Raw genomic sequence first — 20224 nt, forward strand, 5'->3', positions numbered from 1 at the left:
CCTCATCACTTGGAACGTACTTCGCTTTACCAAAGAATAAAAACATTCTTCGCTTGAGGTCCGAGTCTTGTACGGTATTCTCCTTTTCAACTTGACAATAATTCACTATGGGAGGCCTTAAATATTTTGTAACTTATTATGTAGAAATTACTCAAATTAGTCAAATTACACAAAACTATGTTCACTGTCTATATATATATTTGTCAGAAGCTTAATGGACTCCTATGAATAATATTGGACAATTAATTAATTGTGTTGCTGATTTTCTCTTCTTATTTTTATTCGTTTCTGATTGGCAGGAGCTGCCGGAGGTAAAAGTGTTTCTATTTATTTTTCTAAATAATAGCTAGAAACTTCAAGACAAGGTAGTCCTAGTCTCCAAGCTACAAATATGCTAATAAGTACGCTACAGAAAGTGGATGAAACTTTCCTTAAAGCGTCTGTGTTTCTATGTGGCAGTCGCACAGAACTCATTTTCTAGTATAAATCAATACACGAGTCCCAGTTTCTTCATCTTCTACTCAACCCTAATCCTAACTCCTCTCATTTCCTATCTTCCTTGTTCCTGTTTTAGAAAATGGCTTCCACCACAGACCAACTGAATCTGGACATGGAGAGCATCAAGAAAGATTTGTTCAAATTGGCCATGAAAGGCGAATGGGATAACGTGGTTGAATTCTATAAGAAAAATCCAATGGCCCTCAAGGTCAAGCTCACCAGGTCAGGAGACACAGCATTACACATTGCTGTCTCCGATGGCCAAGAAGACAAAGTCCAAGAACTTGTGGAATATATTTCCTCTCAACCAGAAAGAAAAGCGGTTCTAGAAATTAAAAACGAGCAAGGGAGTACCCCTCTCCATATCGCTCCATCAATGGGGAGTGGCTATGTGTGAGTGCATTGCACAAGTTGATAAATCATTGGTGGGTGCTCGTAATAATGACAACGAGACCCCTTTTTTCTTGGCAGCGCTCTATGGTAAAAAAGAAGCCTTTCTTTGTCTTCACAAGCTCTGTGGTATCGAGAATGGGTACAATTACTGTAGGAGGAAGGAAGGCGACACTATCCTTCATTGCACCATCTCCGGAGACTATTTCGGTGAGTTTTAATGTTAGAGATACTACAATTTTATTTTATAAATTAATTTATCATCAATCATATATAAAAATTTATTCTATATTTATTCATTTGTCGTAGAAATATACCATATTTATTTATTATCATGTCAATTTATAATATGTGTAACCATTTTCTTAGAAATGTTTCTTTACTAATTTTCAATATGTCATGTAGTAAAGTGCTTGAGGAAGGAACAAAATGGTGTTGGCAGATATTTGTTAATTTTTTTTTTTATATAAAATAGAATTTTTACTTTAACTTAATCTAAGTGTATATATGTGTAAATATAGGCTATTAATGGATTATTATTATATTTTCTTTTATTTTTGGGTACTAAGACATATTTCAAATGTTGCACTGTTGACAGATTTGGCATTCAGAATAATTCACATGTATGAAAAACTAGTTAACTATGTCAATGACCAAGGATTGTCCCCCCTTCATATATTAGCGAGCAAGCCTTCCGCTTTCAGAAGTGGTAGCCACATTGGAGGATGTTATATATAAATTGATTTATCACTGTAAGTATCACTAAGTAGTCACATATATATATGGAACAAATCTCTTCAAGTTTCATCCTCCTTTTCTATTGCGGTTATAAACTCTTATTAGTACTTCCCTATGTTCTAGGCAAAACTCAAAATTCTAGAGTCTTATATCAAAATTTTCTTTTGGATTCAAAACGATAGTAATTTGAATAATTGTGTTAAAAATTAAATACTATTTTATTTTCACAGTTTTATTCCATAATCTGAAAACCCATTTATCATGGCATGCGTGACATCGTGTTGATACGTATGTTCTAGATTTTAAAGTCGTGATAAAATTGCTTGCGGATCCACTAGTAGGCAGTGGCACAGCAAATTAATGAAAGTGTGGCATGGATAAAAATTATTGGTCTCATATATATGTTCCAGTTATACTTTACGAATTTTAGCCAGGTTCACGTACGCTTTTTCTTTTTCTTTTTTTCTTTTTTCTCATAATTGTTTTTTTTTTTTTTTTTTGAGAAAGAATTCTTATAAATTAACTAAAGTTTGATTCTCAACAAAAGAAAAAACTAAAGTTTAAAATGAAGGGAAAAAAAAAACAAAAAATAAATACATGGGATATTGCAATTGATGAAAACTAAAATGTGATATTAAGAATTTTTATTCATGGGCATGTGGCTCATTATCAATATATCCTTTTGTTTGTTTTTTATTTATTTACCCCACAAGTGTGCATGACAAATATTTAGTCGCTAGTCAGATATGTCATAAAATATTTTTATAAAAATATAAAATAAAATTAATGGTAGAGTTTACAATCAAACGAATTTGAAGAAAAATCCATTCAACTCATTATGTGGCCCCACTCAAAAAAAAAAAAAAAAACCCTCGTTATGTGGCTGTTAAATTGATTATTCACTTCTATAATCTATAGTCTATAATCTTTATAAAACTGAAAGAATTTGACTTATAGTTGGCTTACATAAACTTCTAGCGATTCACAAATTTTTTTTTAAAGAAAGAGGACTCACAATTTTATATATAATATAATCTATATTTCTTAATTAAATTTAAGCAACCATATATTAGAATACTGGCAAATCCTATAGTTTCATATAATAATAATAATAATAATAATAATAATAAAAGTTTCATATAAAAATCATATTATGTTAAAATTTTCTCATATATATTACACTGTACCAACTAATATATTTTTAGTTGCAATACATTTTTAATGAATCATTAAATTTATTTAAATAATATATGTGAATGACTTTCTGAATTGTCACCTATCAGTAATAGGTAAAAAGAATATTTCTCCAAACTACATTGTCATGAGATGAATAATAATTTCCTTATTATATATGTGAAATGAAACTTTTCCTATTACAATGTATACGCACTTTATTAGCTTTTTCACTGATGGGTGTGGTACAACTAATAGGTGACTGTTGAGTCTTTCACCACATTCTAGGTTCGAATTCTCACGAATACTGTAATTGTAATTTCTGAAAGTCTCAGAAACCAATAGAGTCTGGGGTGTGTGTGGGTTCAGAGTTTCCAAGCTCTAATTCGAGGTTGTAGTACCCATGAGTTTACCCAACTGTATCATGGGGCATGGGACAATGACTGTCATACACGAGTCCCCTTTTTTTCTTTCTAAAAAAAAAACTCTCTTTTTTTCCCCCAAAAAAAAAAACTCTCTTTTTTGTTTTTCTTTTTTCTTTCCCTAATAAAAAAATAATAATAATAAAACTCTTTTTTTTTTTTTTTTATAACTATAAGTGCACTTTAACTTATACTTTATTTTTTATAAATGTAATCAATATGCATTTTATCACGATATATTATCTTCTATTGTTATTTCGAAGGTATCTTTGTTGATGAGCTCGAGACAAAGAGTCTCAATGGCCAAACCATTCAGGATTTGGAAATTGTCTTTGTTGATGAGATCGAGAAGGAACCATCTGATCAGCTGCCAGCGATACCAGAAATCATTGTCGGTGGCGAGATCAAAATTGAAGAGAAAGAACCATCTGATTATCCGGCAACGGGAACAAAAAACAGTGTCCACGACCAAAAGAAGCAGAAGTATCCGGAGAACTACAGAACATGCGTCAACTTCTTGCAATTGTTTTGGACTGTGGTATCAGTTGGCATGTGACTAAATCTTTATTTATCTCTTTATTAACTAGTAAAATATATTCCTCTTATATCTTTGAATTTGAATAAATACGTATCTACTATTAAGATGATAAGTGAAAACATATTCTCATATAGGATATAAATAAATAAGGTAATTTGCTTTAAAATATGGACGGCCCCTATGAATGAAATTATGAGGAAGAGTAGTTTGGAATGAAAACGGTCCTGTTCAAAGAAAAGTGATTAATATATAGATAAAAATGAGTAAGTTGATTCAAATTGGAGGAACAAATAAAGAAAAACCAAAAATAATAGTACTAATAGAAATAGTAAAAATAACATGTTAATTAAGTTATAGAGAATATATAGAACTTTGGATAAAATATAAATATTGCAAAAATGAATACATGTAACCTATCCTGACTAATTAATTAATTGAAAATTCGTAGCTGACCAGAAAAAAATTTAAGATTAAGGCTTAATTGTTGTTATTATCTGTTATGATTAGTGGCTTGAATAGTGCACCTGGGAGTGCATAGTCCTTGTCTTGGAAGGACTTGTAAACCAAGTCCTTGTTGGTTTACTTTGACGACTTAAGAAACCCAAGTCCAACTTGGATTTTGTATTTTACTCCACGACAAAAGGCCCATGTCTCTTGCTTATATATACACTAGTTATACGGCTATTGTTCCATGTGTTATGAGTGCCGCAATATTAGAATAAGTTTCTCTACTCTCTGATATTTTGATAGAGTTCTAAGGATTTTCTCTTGTCACATGCTTCTCTTTTGGGTGTATTTGGAGTTTAGGTATTGTAAGAGTGTTTTAGTATCATTTTTGTAATCTCTTTTGTTAGTGAAACTTTTTCCTCGACGCTGCCTGGACATAGGTCAAAAGCAGAACCACGTAAATTTTTGTGTTCTAATATGATTGTTTCTTATTTGGCTACATACCCAACAAATAGATTTTTTCGCTTATGCTATTCTCAACAAATTGGTATCAAAGCTTCCACTTTTACAACATTATCCATTGTACCATTCCTCCTCTTACCAAAGGATGCACCCGGCCACCAATAAGTCCTAAAAATGAGGTTTCAAAAACATTCTTTGAGGTTTCAATTTTTCCTTATAACTTTTTAAGGTTTCCATATCCACCAAATAAACTATTGAAACTAACTTCTGATAGTTCTTATGGATGGAAAAATTATGTTAACATGATAGGACGAGTGGTTCAAATTAGTTGGAGAGTATTCTTAACGTGATCACATGATAATCAGGTGATTTTTCCGTCCATAAAAGCTTATGAAATTTAAGCCTAGAGGTCAATTTGGCGGTTATGAAAACCTCAAAGAGTTAAAAGGAAAAATTAAAACCACGTACTTTTGCAACTATCCCAAACCCAAAGAGGTGCTTTTGACCTATATAATATCTATGGAATGCTTTCTTGTATGAGCAGTGAGAAAGAGAACCGAGACAGCATTGGTTAAAATTCAAGCTATTATGAACCTTTTTAAAACGATAGAAGATGTTCAAATGGTTATCTTGGGTGGCTTCTTATGTGCCGTTGGATTATTTTACAGGTATTTGCTTTTCTACTGACCAAAAATTGAAGGCTACTGGATAATAGAATAGGAGAGGATTCGAACCTTCACATAACACCATCAATTTTAATGGTTGTTTTGGACGGTGTTATTCGAAGAGAAAACTTTTGCTTTTAAATTAATTTTGATTTGAATTATTTAAATAAAGTATGAAAATTATAATTTTTATACATAAAACTAATATATAGATTTAAGCTCTATTAATATTTGGATATAGGTTTAAGTCCTAAGTTTATGCCAAAATTCTCTTAGTAGTTTAATCACTTATAAAGTCAACTAAGGGTCTGTTTGGATACCGCTTATTGCTAAAAACTGAAAACACTGTAGCGAAATAATTTTTAAATGTGTGAATAGTACCATGAGACCTAGTTTTAAAGTTAGATTTGTGTTTTTTCGTTACTTGCAGGTTCTGTGAACAGTGCACGGGACCCAGCCAAAAAAATACAGACACATAAAATAATTCACTCTACTACTATCCAAACTCACACTAAGTGTGCGTTTGGATTGAAATGAAAAATTAAAATTCAGCTTATTTTTGCGACTATTCATGGGACCTACTGCACTTTTTAACACTATTCATGAGTCATAATATACTATTTCAACTAACACTTACCTTTATCTACAGTATTTTCGGAAATAATTTTTCAATTTCAGCAAAATAAGCAGTATCCAAACACAGCCTAATAGGTTTCAATCAACTCAACTAATAAAGTTTATTATTATCGAATAAGAGATGTAGAGTTCATTCTCCACCTACATTAAATCCAATTGGTGTTAAACTTATAAAGTCAACCTCCAACTCCCTCTTCAAATGTCACATTTGTAAAACGATTAGGATACATGAACCCAAAGCAATAGGGACATAATGCAAGTTTTTTTTAATTTAAACTCATTACTATGTGTTATAAAGTGACCAAACTACTTTTTTCTTATCTGTCCTAGAATTGAGTGTAGTGCGAAAGGTTACGGATGCACAGAACCCTAAAGGATCAAAGGATGCACATGAAGCAGGTAATCAAGATGAGCTGTGACAGATTCTCAAAAAAAAAAAAAAAAAAAAGGATGAACTGTGACACCTCGAGTTCTATGGATTAAATTTTATAAAGTAATTACACGAACATTCGTTGAGTTTCATAATATATAATTGTGTACTTCACAAAGATGAGATTGGTGCTCCCCTGTCTCTTCAGTTTTCATGAAACTATTGGTGCTTACTAATGAAGCAAATAGTTGTAGCAAATACAAGAAAAAAAAAAATGGATATGATATAAAAGGGAGAAATGAATACCCTGTAATTGCATGCTAATTTTACAAAAAAATTACAAGTCTGCGTTCGTAATCATTAAAATAGTCATATACTGACTCATTTTAATCAAAGGGGGAAAAGATTATAGGCCAATTTTTGGGATGGATCAAATTGTTGAATCAATGAGGTCCTAGTGTCATCATGACTTATCTTTAGTCACTGAGATAAGCATTGTGTAAACTACAACTCTTGAACCTTGTTTATCTAAGCATTACAATTATCTACCTTATTCAGGATTCAGTGCTACCAAAGGAGCTCGAGGGCATCAACTGTTTCCAGCTAATTATGGCATCTGCTTTGAGTTTGTCAAGCTTGCATCCAAGGCCATGCTGGTCATTTTGGGATTAGGTATGTCACTATAGAGCAAAGTTTGAACATAATTTTTTTCATATTCTTTTGTACAATTTGCTAACATGACAAGTTATGTTTGGAGAAATATCTTTCATACAAACCTTATCTATCACTCATACTTCTTACCATACACCAATCAAAATATATAGGTCATATCAATAGTTGTAAGAAAATTAATCACTAAACATATTAGTCATTATATATAACGAGTGATTTTAGGACCATAATCTTTACTACACTTTTTTTTCTCACAAATATCTTATGTAGTAAATTGTGATAAGTCGTTTATTACTTTTTCTCCACCACTCACAATCAACCATATATAATAGTTATAGCAAATAGTGTGAGAATGAGTGTGATATTAGAATTTTTGTTTTTATAACCATTGATTGCAACCTCCATTCTTTTGTATCAAATATTATTTGTCCTAAAAAAGTGTTACAAACTTTTTTATTATTACTAAAACATCGTAACTATATAAGGCCAGGCTCCCTTGAACTGCCTAGTAACAGTCTTCGGTCCTGAATTTTCTTTTCAAGGGGTGTTAAAAGTGCTTTATTAAGAGCAAATTTTAGTAAGAATTGTCAAATATTTGTCAATTTCGTTAAAACAATTTTAAGGACCCCTTTAAATTTTTTAAAGGGTAAAAAAACACTCAACAATTCAATATTCATACTTTATAAATTCCAAACTTTAAACACTCAAAATCATAAAAATAGCTTTTTCAATTAGAAGAACTACCTTAGGTGAAGCTTCCACATTATTTATTTCTTTCTTTCTTTTCTTTGGGGGGGGGGGGGGGGGGGGGGGGGTGTTGAATTCACAGTGTTTCTAATTTGTAAAACCATATTATGTTAATTAGGATCTACCAGTATAAGAAGGATAGAAGAAAAGAAAAAGAAGCACACATGGGCTGTTCAGATCCTAAACGAACTTCTACATTATACTTCAATATACGAATATGAGGACACTGAGTCAAACCCCATGACAGCAACAGTTACATCTCAAACAGATGTTGAGACAAAGCCTCATGTTCTTAGCGATGGTAGCACAATCAATTTTTCTGGCGAGGCCTTCTTTAGGGATCAGAAGCCAACACCTCCTCCTCCTATTGATACTTTGAAAACTAACAAAGAAGACAACAGCAAGAAAACTGGCAGTAACGATGAAACAAAAGAAGGTACAATAATCTGATTTTTTTTTTTTTTACTTTGTTTTTTGATAATTACAGTAGGGATGAGAAATTTCAACTTTGAATGTTTTCATTAGAAACAATAGAATGTGTCAACCAATTGAACTATAAGACTCTTAGTTAATATCATTCTCACCTCTAAACTTTTTGACTAGCTTACAAAACACAGAGGCCATAGGGGCATTCATGAAAAGAAAATTCCAAATGGGGTATTTTGGGAAATTTCTGTTTTAACTTTTAAGACTAGGGATTTTAAAACATTTTCCCCCCATAAGGAAAGAGAGAATTTTTCAAGGTTTTCTAACAGAAAATACAATTCTTACTTAGACTTTAGATTCTAGAATAAGCTAAGAGTTTTGTGACTAATAATATTGTCACATCGGTGGTCCAGAAGTGTCCAGATTCTAGAATAAGCTAAGACTTCATGGAATTGTAAACTTAAGCTAAGAGTTCTAGAATAAACTTTAGATTCAATAATGCTCTCTCTTCCTAAGAAACCCACGAAGGTGAAAACCTTTGCACCTATCTCATATAGGCAGCCTCTCTTTCCCCACATCGGTGGAACACTCCTCCCTTATTTCCTTCCTTTTCACCCACATCCTCACATGGACGACATCACAGGGAAGTGTGCGAGCTTATCACTGAACACAAAGGAAGCCCAAACAGTCAGTCTTGCCCATAATGTTGTGAACAACAGCAGGATCCTTGTTGCTCAGCTCTTCACAAAACGTCGTGTTAACGTGGAAGCCTTAGTGCAAATCCTCAAAAGCATGTGGCGTTCTATTCAGAACTTCGAGGATCGTGACCTTGGCTCAAACACAGTCCTGATCATCTTCAACGATGACACCGCACTGATGAAAATCCTCACACAAAGGCCTTGGTCTTTTGACAAATATTTGATCGAGCTATACAAACCAAAAGACGACGAATCCGCAGATGATGTAACGTTCCTTCATACATCTTTTTGGGTATAAATCCACAACCTCCCTCTTCAACGAATGACTAGAGAGAACGCTGAAGTGATACGGAGTACAGTGGGCACTATGGAGCAAGTCGATGTGTCTGTGAATGGAGAATGTCGTGGTCGCTATATATGGGTCTGAGTTCGCATCGACATCAATCAACCTCTCTGCCGAGGTAGGTTCGTAAACATGGGCAAGACCAAACCACTATGGATATCCTTTCAGTATGAACGCCTGCCAATATTCTGTTATTGGTGCAGCACCCTAAACCACGATGAGAGGGATTGTAAGCTCTAGACAGATAGTGGCAGCACACTATCAAAGGACGAGCAATAGTAAGTTGTACACTCTTTTGCTATCCTTCATTCCGCCCTTCCCCGCACTCCCAGACCAACTCCCACACCTTTGATGAGAACAACGACTCCCACAGACGAAGGTACTCACCAATACGATGATTCTTGGAGCAACAATGCACAAGGCCAGAGTAGCCGTACATCGGAAGACCAGCAACGTAACAAGCAGAACGATAGCCATGGCCTCCCTCTCTCCCACGTGACAACCGAAGTAGGTGAACCACACACGAGCGGCGTGGTTGGTAGTCCCAAGGGAGCGTCTGACACACCTGTGTCCCACCTAAAAGTCACGCCAAAGCTGCCAATTTCAGAACCTGCAAAAAGCTTAGCTTGGAGCAGTGAGCCAGACCCTGCAGAAGGTTACGTTACCAAAGCTGAACTCTCCCAAAAGCAAGTAAACTCCGGAGGTAATGTCTCCTTAAACCTAGCTAAGTCAAGCACCTTGAAAACAAGTGCAGTATGCCGAATGACAGTGACAAGAGACAAATTGGCAGCAACCGAGGATACAGAAAATGACATTTTGCAAGCAATGGCAAAAGCTGAAAAAAGTCAAATATTACAATGGGATATTAATACTGGGCCTACGCCTATGATATTTGAAGATGAAATGGGCTGGATTGATGACCCGGTTGGGCCCAAGGGAAGATTTTAGAAGCGTATTACTAGAAGTGGTGGAATAGAAAGCCCAATACCTACCACTAACAAAGGAGCCCAAAAGAGAGATGGCCCAACTCCCTTATAGGAACTTGACCCAAACTTCATCCCTATGAATCGAAAAAAAGGAAAGACGTTGGCTGAGACTACATAGGAAAACAAATACAACATGGTTAGCAATATGGTGGAGGCTGCAATGCAGCCTCGCCCAACCCAATGAGTATCTTATCCTGGAACTGCCGAGGGCTTGAGAACTCTCGGTCAGTTCTTGCACTCACCAAAATGGTGAAAGCTAAAGCTCCCCTTTTGATCTTCCTTGAGGAGACAAAACCCAACGTAGCACATATGTCAAAGATTCAGACAAATCTAGACTACACACAAGGAATAATAGTTCCGAGTGATGGAAAGAGTGGAGGTCTCGCTCTCCTTTGGAAAGAAGGCACAATTGTTTGGACCCATAAGTATTCAAACTCCCACATTGAAATCATCATTCCTGATTCTATAACCAGCCAGCATTGGAGGGCCATGGGTTTCTATGGCCACCCTGATATGCAGAAGAGACATACATCCTGGAAGCTCCTAGAATATATACATGCACAACTTGAACTCCCTTAGGTTGTTTTTGGGGACTTCAATGAGATTACTCACACTGATGAAAAATGTGGATGGGTAGAGAGTACTGAACAAATGGTGGCATTCAGAGATGCCCTTGACTTTTGTGATCTCCAAGACTTGGGCTTCAGTGGCCCAAATTATACATAGCGCAACGAAAGATTTGGGCAGCAACGTACGTTAATTCGCCTTGATAGAATGGTGGCAAACTCCGCATGGCGAGCCATATTCCGTGGAGCAAAGGTGCAACATCGATCCATGGCAACCTCTAACTACTCCCTACTGCTGCACTTAACCCACAGGTGCAAAACTCGAAAACAAAAGCATCGGTTCCATTTTGAAATGATGTGGTTGTGGGACCCAACATGCAAGGAAGTTGTGGAATTAGCTTGGAATGGTATTAGCACTACTAGTGAGAACTACACCATCCAAGCTAAAATAAAAAATTGTCAGGACCAGCTCCAATGGTGGAACAAAAATGTTTTTGGGCACATTGATAAGCAGCTGAAGGTTCGGCAGGAAAAACTTCAGCAGCTTATGTCCCTCAACACGCTACATGAATATGCCAAGGATATTCAACGTCTTTGGAAAGAAATAAATGAGCTAATGGATAAGGAAAATGACATGTGGCACCAGAGATCACGAGCTCTATGGATGCAGGAAGGAGACCGCAACACCAAGGTTTTTCACCCTACAGCAACCCAAAGGCATCGAAAAAACACTATCCTGGGACTACAAGATGACTTTGGTTGCTAGAGGGACAATGCGAAGGACATAGAGACTTTGTGTTGGACTATTACACATCCATTTTCCAATCAGACATGCCATCCACTTTCGCAGCAGTAGAGGAAGCTCTTGAGCCAAAGGTAACACCAAAAATGAATGCCGCTTTGCTTAGTGAGTTCCACCCTGATGAAGTCAAAGATGCTCTCCAACAAATGCACCCACTCAAATCCCCCGAACCCGACGGTATGTCACCTGTCTTTTATCAGAAATTTTGGAATGTTGCAGGATCAAATGTTACAGTATGTGTTCTTAGTACTTTAAACTCTGGTATCATGCCCTCTGATATAAATGCCACACACATATGCTTCATCCCAAAAAATTCTAATCCACAAAAAATCACAGACTACCGCCCCATTAGCCTCAGTAATGTTCTTTCCCGTATCATCTCAAAAGTCTTGGCTAAATACTTAAAACAAATTCTGCCTAATGTCATTAGCACCTCCCAAAGTGCTTTTCTCTCTGACAGGTTGATCATAGACAACGTAGTGGTGGCATTTGAAACAATGCATCATATCAACCAAAGGCGGAAGGGGAAGGATGGTCTCATGGCCATCAAACTCAACATAAGTAAGGCTTTTAACCGAGTTGAGTGGCCATGCTTGGAAAGGATCATGAGGAAACTTGGCTTCCATGACCGTTGGATTTCTTTGATAATGATATGCGTCACAACCGTATCATACTCAGTTTTACTAAATGGTGAACCTCGAGGAATGATCAGGCCAACCAGGGGAATCCAACAAGGCGATCCAATATCCCCCTACCTATTTCTATTATGTGTCGAGGGACTCTTAACCATGCTTAAAAAGGAAGAACTCTAAGGTTACATCAAAGGTGTCTCGGCTGCCGCAGAGCACCACCCATATCGCACCTCCTATTCATGGACGACAGCTTAATATTTTTCAAGGCCAATATGAGTGAGTGTAACAAAGTTTGGAAGGTGTTGAAAGACTATGAGGCAGCCTCGGGTCAGCGAATGAATAGAGAAAAAACTTCTCTATTTTTCAGCAAAAACACAAGCATGGAAATTCAAAACTCCATCAAAAGCCTCTTTGGAGCCCAAATTATCAAGCAGCATGACCAATACTTGGGACTCCCCTCTCTAATCGGTAAAGGTAAAAAGAAAGCTTTCAACAAACTAAAAGACCAGGTGGGGAAAAAGATTGTGAGATGGAAAGGGAAGCTTCTCTCAAATGCAGGTCGAGAAACACTCATTAAAGCTGTCGCCCAAGAGGCTCCAACCTATACGATAAGCTGTTTCAAATTGCCAGAATCACTATGTAGAGAACTTGGCTCCATGATTAGTAGATTCTAGTGGGGGCAGAAAAATGAAGAGAGGAAAATACCTTGGATTGCTTGGGATAAGTTTTGCAAGTTGAAGGCTGAAGGGGGCATGGGCTTTAGGTATTTAAAGGCTTTCAACCTAGCTCTCTTGGCAAAACAGGGCTGACGCCTCATACAGAACCGAAACTCCCTATTCCACCAAGTCTTCAAAGCCAAGTACTTTGCAAATGATACATTTTTGGATGCACAACTTGGCAAACGGCCCTCCTTCACATGGCAGAGTATTATGGCTGCAAAAGATGTTATTCTTGAAGGCACTTGATGGAACATTGGCAATGGCACGAAGGTCTGAGTTTGGGAAGACAAATGGATGCCGACCCCATCATCCTACAAAGTGGTGAGCCCTTGTATGACCCTGAGTAATGGAAATAATGTTTCATGCCTTATTGGCCAAGAGCTGCATGCGTGGAAAGCAGATGTTATTCACCGTACCTTCCTACCATATGAAGCCCAAGTAATATTAGGCATCCCACTTAGCTCCGTCCCCACTGAGGATTGTCTAGTCTGGGCCGTAACACCAAATGGAGCCTTCTCTATTCGTAGTGTTTACCACGTGGCCAAGAAGCTTCTTGACAACCAAGCTGAAGGACAGTGCTTAGACAAGTCAGCAATGAAAGCCTTATAGAAGTTGATATGGGGACTGAAATGCCCGAGCAAAATCCGAAACTTCACCTGGCGAGCTTGCAAGAACATACTTCCAACGAAGACCCAACTTCAAGACCGCCACATTCCAATTGAGGTGGACTGTGATCTGTGTGAGGAGGTTGAAACCATAGGGCATGTCTTCTGGAAATGCAACTTAGCCAAAGAGGTATGGACTACCCTCAAGATTCACCCACCCAATCAATCTTGGGAGCCTCGTGATTTCATAGATATACTTTGGGTTTTCCAAGAACATCACTCCCATGTTGACATGGAAATCGTCATTACCACATCATGGGGCATTTGGAACAATAGGAACAATATTAGGCAGGGAGCCACTTCAAAAACTGCTTTGGGAATCATTAATGATGCCCACTGATACATGATTGAGTATCGGAAATTAGCAAGCCACCCCACGCCCAGGCAAGTAGTAATCTCTCCCAAATTTTGGAAACCTTTGCCCCTAGACTGGTACAAAATAAATGTTGATGCCGCGGTCTTCGCCGAAGCAGGACATGTGGCCTTGGGGTTATGATCCGTAATGACCGTGGGCAACTCATGGAAGCGCTCTCGAAAATGCTTCCGTATCCGCTAGGAGCAATGGAAGCAGAGGCCAAGGCTATGGAATGCGGGATCATCTTCGCATGGGAGCTGGGACTCAGACAAGTCATCGTGGAAGGGGACTCACAAGTGGTAATCCATGCACTCAACCGTGGGACCAAAAGCCCCCTACCAATCCAGCAAATCATCTCAGGTGCTCAGACCTGGCTATCGAACTTCAGATCATGGAAAGCAATTTTCGCTCAATGAGATTGTAACAAGGCAGCCCATTTAATGGCTAGGCACGCTCAAGACATTGTAGACTATTTAATATGGGTGGAAGATACTCCCCCTCCAATTGTATCTCAAATTCAATCTGATGTAATTTCCTTGGGTCTTACCCATGTTGAATGAAAATTTACAACTCTTTCCCTAAAAAAAAATAAAAATAAAAAAAATAAAATAAAAAAACCTAGATTCAAATATCCATAAGGAAAAAAAGTAATTAATAAGCATGTTAGGGCTAGTCCACCATCCGACTTTGTCATTTGTGAGCATAGTTACCAAATAAGAAAATGAATAAGTGAAATATGTGCATTGCATTTGAACGTAACATAGATACATTTCATTTTCTTAGTTTGGGTTGAAGCTTACTTAGGGCTCCAAAAATGTTTAGAGTCAAATTTTGTCCTTAATAAATAGCAAATGTAATAGATACTAATTAACATCATTTTTTTTATACACCAATAAAATATACATGACACCTTAATAATTGTAAAAAGCATTATAAAATTTTGTTTGTTTTTTAAAAATAAAATGGTCCACACGTGAGTCCAAGCCAAAAATGCATATTGCAATAGGCATTATCGGGCTGGGTACTTCAAGCTTAGGCTGGCCTTCCAAAAAAAGCATAGCATAACTTTTCCCTGCTGCCTTATTCAATAATTCTTTAAGTCATTTGATTATTTTGTCCTGGGCCTTAAATTATGGCGAAACTACAATGTTAATTCCTTAAATTTACTTAGTGAACACTTTTAGTCCATGAAGTTTCAAGTAAATGTTATAGATCTTTAAAGTTTAAAAAATGAACATTATTAATCATTCCATTAACTTTAGTTAGTATTTTTACTTTTGTGGTTAAGGTAACAATGAAGTGGCATTATTTAAGTGACATAATAGTTTTTTAATATTAAAAAAATTAAATACATATCCTAACAAAATAGCCAGCTCAGTAGAACTGACCGGTTACCTAAAGAGTCCCAAAACCCCAGTGCGCCAGCCACCATCTCCTTCCTCAGTCTGACCACCAACGGCGCCACCATCCCTAACAACACTTCAAAAGATCAGGATGTGAACACCACGTCCTCAAATCTCTTGGCTATATGCAACAACAAGAAGAAATTTTGCACTTAACAACATCACCACAAAATGAAGCAAATTTTGTTTGTAAAGTAATAAAAAGACTTAAGATACTGACACTACACTACTGCTTCAAATTTTACATACCCACCATAGTTTAAGCTTTTTAAATTCAGCTTTGAACATTACCTCAATACCGTATAAAAAGAAAAATAAAATAAAGTAAAGAGCCACACTAGTAATAACTTAAAACTAAGAATCGGAGATCCACACATCCCATGGCACTTTACTTCAAAGTTGGAACGGAGATCCACACTAGAAATAACAAATCAATGTCGAGATGATCTTTTTACGGGGAAATTCGATAGCATCCTGGGACTTTTGGAGGACCTCCATCTTGTTGGGGATAGTGGCGCCATGGGTGGCTGTCCAGAGTACAGGGACGGCAGATGGCGGGGCAAGAGAGGACTTATTGGGACCGGTCAGTTTGGCTGAGTTTGCTTTTTAATGAGATATGCATTTAATTTTTTAATTTTTAAATACTGCCATGTCACTTTACAAATGTTATTTTGTTGTTTCATTAGCTATGTAAACAAAAATACTAACAAAAGTCAACAGAAAAACTAATAATACTCATTTTTCAAATTCCAAAGGCCAATAACGCTCATGTAAAATTTTATGGACCAAAAACATTTATTAGATAAACCTTAGAGGCCAATATTGTATTTTTGACTAAAACTATCTTTCTTTCTTTTTTTTTTTAATAGTTCGATAATTAAAATAAAAATATCTTCGTTGAAGATACAAAAGAAATACTCATTGAACTATAAAAGGCTCTTGATTACCCAATTATTTGGAATGACCTAAAAAGTTGAGGGATGATAATAGAAAGCTATCTATTAGGAAAAAAAAATAAAAGGATTTATATAATTATATTTACTTCATGTATTTTTTTTTTTTATACAAGATAGAATTTCTACCCTTACCCTCCACACTCCACAAGTATTTATATTTGTGGAGTGATCACTGTACTAAGAGTGCGCGGTGGTACTTCATGTACTGTTACTTTAGCAATGAATGTTGCAAACAATTTAAACAAAGATCAAACATTACTTAAGTGCCCCTTGTGTTATTGGCAGATAAAGAGAAGCCCACTGAGAAGGCAAAGAAGGAGAGCCCCATATTAATTGCAGCTAAGAATGGTATCACCGAAATTGTGGCAAATATCCTGGAACTCTTTCCCGTTGCCATACATGACATGAATGAACACAAGAAGAATATAGTGCTATTGGCGGTGGAGAACAGGCAACCACATGTATATGAACTTCTGCTACAAAAAAGTAGGATGAAAGAAAGCGTTTTTTTGAGAGTGGATGACGAAGGTAATAGTGCCTTGCATCTCGCGGCAAAGCTTGGGGAGCATAAGCCTTGGCTAATTCCCGGAGCAGCATTGCAAATGCAATGGGAAATCAAGTGGCATGAGGTATATATGAGGGATACAATTCGAGTTCCTCTCGTAAAATTGGTAAACTCATTCTAGCTCTTTTTTTTTTTTTTTTTTTTTTTGAGAATTTCTAGCTCATTGTTAGAATCCTTTAATTGACATTAGTCCCAAAATTGGGGTAGACTATGAATTCTCAACCAATTATATTATGTTAGTCTCAAGAATTGCTAGAATTCTTTAGAGGGAAAATTCTAGAATCTAGTTGTTTGATTTGCAATATCAAATTTTTTTACCTTAACTATTTATCAGCCCATGTTCTACATCACAACCCTAGTTAAATTGATGAGTTAAAATATCCTAAAACAACTAAGTCAATGAGGTAAAATATCCCAAGACAAACATCCTCATTGAAAATTAAGGTTATGTTGAAAATATCTGTTAAAATTATGGTTAAATTATTAAATTTATCATTTTTTATGGTTTTTTTAACAATCAATAATTTATCATATTATCAGAGAAAGCAGCCTCAAATTTGAACCATGACTCCAAATCAACCACAGACTAATAAAACTTTAAATTTTTATCGAACTCCATTCAAGATTAATAATACTAATAAGGTTAATAATTGTAAAAATGTAGAACTACTACTTAAAGAAATTCTTAGACATCAAATTAATAATTAAAAAAATGCTAAAACTACTATTACTACAAAAAATTTAGAAACTAGTTGACCTCAAAAAACTTACTACAAAAAATTTACAGTCTATATAAAAATATTTGGCTTTTGGTTGACCCCAAAGTATTATGTCGTGTAAATTTTTGAGCCCTTACAATTTTGCACATTATTATTCTAATATATATTAATTTATAATTAATTTAAATTATATTCTATATTTGAACCTCTCCTTAAAATTTTAACACATTTCTTTTTCTAGTACTTTCATATACAGACAGTACACATTCATAGTAAATGCCTAATCTGAAAATCTATAACTTCATATATAAAAATCATGATAATAAATATTTATTAATAACTATATATCATTCTGCTCAAAAAAAAAAAAAAAAATTAATAACTATCATATTTCATACTGTATTTTTTTTTTTTTTTTTTTCAAATTATTATGTTAAACCTTTTTTTTATAACAAAAAAAATTTAAATCATTTTTTTTTTTTGAGAGATAATAAATTTAAATCATTTTGTTAAACTTTTCGTATATTACACGGACTAGTTATATACTAAAATTTGTACTATAATCACTCTTTTTATTTAACTTTTTAATATTTTCAGTTTGTCAAAGAGTCCATGCCCTTCCACTTCTTCCAACGCTACAACATCAAGGGCAATACCTCAAAAGAAATATTTACCGAAACCCACAAAGATCTCGTCGAAGATGGAAGCGAGTGGCTAAGAAGCACCTCTGAATCCTGCTCCGTGGTCGCTGCACTCATAGCCACCGTGGCCTTTGCCAGCGCCACCACAGTCCCCGGAGGCGTTAAGCAGGATATTGGCACTCCAACACTCGAAAACCATCCTGCATTCGACGTCTTTGCCATCTCATCACTCGTCGCGCTCTGCTTCTCTGTCACGGCCCTGGTCATGTTCCTCTCCATCTTAACATCTCGGTACCAGGAGAAAGATTTTGGCGGAGACCTACCAAGGAAGCTTTTGCTAGGCTTAACATCACTGTTCGTTTCCATAGCTTCCATGTTGATTGCCTTCTGCGCGGGACATTTCTTTGTTCTAAAGGATAAACTGAAATATGCAGCGTTTCCAGTGTATGCAGTGACTTGCCTGCCGATAACATTTTTTGCAGTAGCGCAGTTTCCGTTGTACTTTGATCTTATGTGGGCTACCATCAAGAAGGTGCCACAACGTAGCTACAAGGTGGTTCCTTTTTAATGTGCAAGTCTATTTCTTTTACTTTTCTAAAATTTTAAGTTTTCATGTTAGGAGTGTTATAAGGGATATTACAAATTTTATTACATTGGATTTACAAACGTACATGTATCTCAAATTAAGTAATAGTTATTAATTTTGTAATATGGTGACTCTATATTACGTCTTGAAATAACTTTATTGTATGGGTTTTTCCCACCCCAAAGAGGGAATGAGACGAGGAGCAGGCACCCTTAATCCTATACATTTCTTTTTGAGTGTTTGTTTAGCAAAGATTATTTTTGTCAATTTATTTTATTATTCAACTTATTTTTGCTATTATTCATGAGTCTCACTGTATTTTTTGGGTACTATTTATGAGTCTCACTTTACTATTTTATCTAACTTTTACTTTTATCTACAGTACTTTCAGTAAAAAGTTTTCAGTTTCAACAAAATAAGCAGATTCCAAACGGATCCTTAATGTATAGTTTTTTAAAATCTCCCCACGGAAGAAAACATCTCTTATAGAAGGTATACCAAAGTATCCATGCAATAATAACAAAATGAGTGATCAACGCTATATAAATTATTATTATTTTAGTTATTTATCAATGTTGGTTCCACCAAACTTTCTCATGAATGACTTGAAATAATTGTCACAAGAGATACTTTCTCAACTTTTTCTAAGTATAATTTATTTTCACCCAACTTATTTCTTAAACAAAATAAACCAACAAAAATAAGCTCTCACAAATATGAAGAATCATAATTTGTTATGAATGTCATCATCCCCTTCCCTTTACTCTCATCTCTTTTCTTTTCTTTTTTTTTTTCTTTTTTTTTAAAAAAAATTTTATTAGCTAGTGTCAATAGACTCAATACCACCATGTTAAAGATGAGTAGATGACAAAGTACCTCCACCAAACACCGATCTGTTCCATTCCCGATTTGCGTAAGTTCTTTCTAAAGAGAGGACTAGATAGAGATGGTTCACCCCTTATCCTAATCCAATCACCTCCTGCACCATTGTCATCACTAATCCTAAACATATTCTCTGAAATATTTAAGGATAAAACATTCTAGACATGTCTAGAATGTACATAATTACATAATCCACATTGTTAGAGTTTATTTTACTTACTGTTTCTCAAAAAAAAAAAAAAAATATATATATATATATATGTGTGTGTGTGTGTGTGTTTACGGATTCAAAAAATATATATATATATATATATATATGTGTGTGTGTGTGTGTTTACTTACACATTCAAAACTCAATTACTGTTTCAGGATAATACATAAATATAAGCCGACATTAATGTGAACCTCAGAATTTTATTTATTTTCTCTTTCAAAGTCTCTCTATGAATTCACAAATCAACAAGACCTTATCTACAAACATTGCATCCTAGCCTCCAATTGGCTTCAAAATCTTGTCGGTAA

At 35.5% G+C, this 20224-nt stretch overlaps 1 pseudogene; it reads left to right on the forward strand.

Annotated features, from left to right (window-relative positions):
* Window positions 1-538: 538 nt before the first annotated feature.
* LOC115970680 lies at window positions 539-18891 on the forward strand (annotated as a pseudogene).
* Window positions 18892-20224: the final 1333 nt, after the last annotated feature.

Source organism: Quercus lobata, chromosome 12 (genome assembly GCF_001633185.2).
Source record: "Quercus lobata isolate SW786 chromosome 12, ValleyOak3.0 Primary Assembly, whole genome shotgun sequence".
NCBI lineage: Eukaryota > Viridiplantae > Streptophyta > Magnoliopsida > Fagales > Fagaceae > Quercus > Quercus lobata.